The sequence below is a fragment of the Mesocricetus auratus genome, unplaced genomic scaffold (genome assembly GCF_017639785.1).
Source record: "Mesocricetus auratus isolate SY011 unplaced genomic scaffold, BCM_Maur_2.0 Super-Scaffold_100015, whole genome shotgun sequence".
NCBI classification, from domain to species: Eukaryota; Metazoa; Chordata; class Mammalia; order Rodentia; family Cricetidae; genus Mesocricetus; species Mesocricetus auratus.
Genome location: NW_024429198.1, coordinates 51,147,362 through 51,151,089, shown reverse-complemented (window position 1 = coordinate 51,151,089; position 3,728 = coordinate 51,147,362).

Sequence of the window (3,728 nt, the reverse complement as noted above, 5' to 3'; positions counted from 1 at the left end):
GATTACCCACCATTGGTATAGAGTAGTTAATCTTATTTATTATTATTAGCTTAAAATACAAGGAATGCAATGCTTACCTTTAGTGATAATCTAGTCTCAGGACTGTGGTTGTCTTTTTTAATTGTAGAATTTCAACTTGCAGTAACTATGTTTGGCCGGAAGGTGGCGCAAGTGTACCACCAAGCAGAATCCAACCTCAGGATGGTCCCTGGACGCAAATTGATTCTGTAAATTCTAAGTGTTTTTCAAACAAGTTTAGAATGAGCGGTATTTTGTTAAAAGGAGGAAAACGAGCTGTGCATATATCACAGGGATCTGCGGGGAAGGAAGGGTGGCACCAGGCAGTGCAGGCAGTAGCATAAGCAATCACCAAGGCGGATACACAGAGCCGCATGTGTGGATCAGTGAAGCCTCAGACCGGAGCCCACACTGGTGGGGACGGGAGAGCGGACAGGCTAAGAGCTGGACCACACGAATAGCAGGCATATGGCTGTGCTAGCAGGGAGCAGTGGAAACGGAGCAGGCTGCAGCTGAGCGAGAAACCTCGGGTGGGGAGCTCGGGGGCTACAGTGGGCTGCAGTCAGGTAGGGACGGCTCACTGACTAGCTGTGGGGGAGGGAAGGGCACCCCGCCAACTAGGTGAAACTTACTTCCCCAGGTCCTGTGAAAACCACACTCCTGGCACCAGAATGTAGCTTCACAAATTATGATACAAGGGGTTGGGATAAGTAGGTCAATTTTACTGGGGAGAAATCACATGAGCTACCAATAACCAAGGGTCAGCATCCCGAGCATCCAATCTCAGCTGCCCTCAGAGGGCAGAAGGGAACCCAGAGCGAGCCTGTCCTTCCCCTCAGACCTAAATCAGGTAAGCACCTGTGACCACTATACCCCGTGCTACGGGCTTTCAGTCATACCCTGGCATGTTATTCCTACTGCGTCTACATGGCGTCTCTCTGGCAGCTCTTCTCTGCCTTTCTCTCCCCAGAATTCTCCTGGTCTCGTAGCCCCACCTATGCTTCCTGCCTGGCTGCTGGTCAATTGGTGTTTTATCCATCAACCAATAAGAGAAACATATATACAGAAGGACAATCCCCCATCAACAACCCATACCTATAAGATGGTTAGCAAGATGTCTCAGGTGGTAAACGCACTTGTTCTGCAGGCCTAATGGCCTGTATCTGATCCCTGGAACCCACAGTGGAAGGAGAGACTCCCCAAAGCTGTCTGCTAGCTGCCACACCCACAGCACTCACATGCCCAATCTTTCTCCCCTCCCTCCCTCCTTTCCTCCATCTCCCCCCCCACACTCACTCACACACACACACACACACACACACACACACACACACACACACACACACACACACACAATTTTGCTGAAAAGACATGTAAAACAAAGCTATGGAAAGTCAGATAGGCATACCAGGGCATTGTTAGGCATCTGTACCTTTCTTCAACCAGTTACAATGAAACAAGCCAGTTTTTTGTTTCTCATTATATACAGCACTCCTAAAGTCAAGAGACTGGCTAGCCAGCTTTAAATACAATGTTCACAAACACCAAAACTTTACTAGGTATTGCTCCTGACTACAACCCCAAAGTTCAAGAGGCTGAGACAGGATTCAAGTTCTAGTCAGCCTGCTCTAAACAGGAAGATCTTGCCAAGAAACTGAAACATAAAAGAACTTTCTTTTTGGTTGAGACAGAGTTTTTCTGTGTAGTCATGGCTGGCCTCCACTTCCTGAGCACTGAGATTAAAAGTGTGCTCCACCCGGCCAACTCCACATTTCCAATCTGAGCAAAAGACAGGTTTTACAGGGAGATACACCGGGAAAATACACGCTTGATGCGCGCGCCAGTCACTTACGCTTCTGTTCCCTCTGTGTATGCTGTATCATGTCAGTCACCGCCAGGGGTATACCTGTGATTTCCTTCATGTCCTGTGTCTCTGTTCCATGTCCTCGATTAAACAGGCTATTAATTCATCTAATCATCCTCTTGCACCTTACCTGTAACTTGTCTCATGTAGATGAGATGAGGAAGGATTTGGTCCTCCTCCCTCCCACTCAAGTGCTACCATGACCTATAATTATTTTTAAGACTTTCACTTGATGTGAAAGACTGGGCAACGATATGTCTGATACCTGCTGAGGCCGAGGCATCAGAGCCCCTGGAACTGGAGTTACAGGTGATTGCTAGCTGCCATATGGGTGCTGGGAACTGAACCCTGAACTTCTGGAAAAGCAGGCAGTGCTTTAACATCCTAATCCATGTCTGGACACACACAAGCAGTTTTTGAAAACCAGACTGGCTTCAAACTCCTAATGCTCCTGCCTCTGCTTCCCAAGTGCTGAGACCTTTTTAAACACAGGATCTGGAGAATAGGCTAGTCTCCACCTCTCCGGTGCTGAAACCAGACATGTGCCACTATGCCCACAAGTCTTATACATTTAGAGAAAGGGAGGGTTGAGACAGGATCTAGTTTACACAGCTCAGGCTCCTCTTGACCTTACAGCAATCAATGCCTTTGACTCGGCTTCCCCAGAATTTATCCCTTACACAGGGGCTGGACATATACCCTAGCAGTAGAGCATACTTTCAGTCCCCAGAACATTAAAAAAAATCAGAAACATACTGCAACCTTGTGTTGCAGTTTGGTGCCTTAGAAGGAATGATAGGCACACACCATCTTTTACTCTTTTACCAGTGAGAAGTGTGATAGTTGACTTCTCTCAAGCCTACGACAGGCAAATGCAGTTTGGGTGCAGGGCTGTTAGCTCCCATTTTCACAAGGCCCTTGTATCTGCCATTAAAAAACTATATAGGGTGTTTGCATGCCATAGTACTGTGGGGTCAGGGGACAATTTTGTGTAAGTCTGTTCTATCCTTTCACCATGTGGTTCCGGGGACCAAACTCAAGTTGCCAAACTCAAGTTGTCAGTAAGTGCTTTGCAAGTTACCCACTGAGTCATCTCACCCTTTATCCCTTTATAGTCTATGACCTCTTAAAAAGATTTGTGTGTGAGTGTTCTGCCTGCAGTATGTGTAGCGTGCAGGTACCCTGGAACTGGGAGTTATGGTAGCGAACCAAACCCAGATACCCAACAAGAGCAGGCAGCTCTTAACTGATAAGCCAGCTCTCCTGCGCTCAATATTTGACCTCTTATGATTGGTCTCCATTCTCCTTTTCCCAACCCTGTACTGCAGACCTGAAACTACACACTAGGTGGCATCATGCAATATATCCACCTCCACTACAAACTGCAAATGAGGTATTCTAGGATACATCTTTTCTACATAAGCTACAATAGCATTCTTCTGATGGGAGCCTATTTTAATATAAGACCTACAATTCATATATACAGGGCATGGTTCACTGAAGGCAACAATATTTACCAAGCAGCCCAACACAAAGATGGTAATACATATGCAAAATATTCTCAGAGCCTTATCCTGCCTACAGCTAGTCATCAGCTAGCTGACTTTTTGCTTGACTGCTAACAGGACTTCAAATATCTTGCTATATGGATACTTAATGAAATATCTTCACGCAGATGTTTAACATTGGAAATATATAACAAAATTTTATACAGTTCAACCCAACATACAACAGCCTGTCAACTTACAGCCTGTACAAAATAATGGGAAATCTCTGCATGTTTTGCAAGGTCTTATGAGACCCAAAAATGTTTACCTAAGGACAAATTTTAATTAAGACACACTAG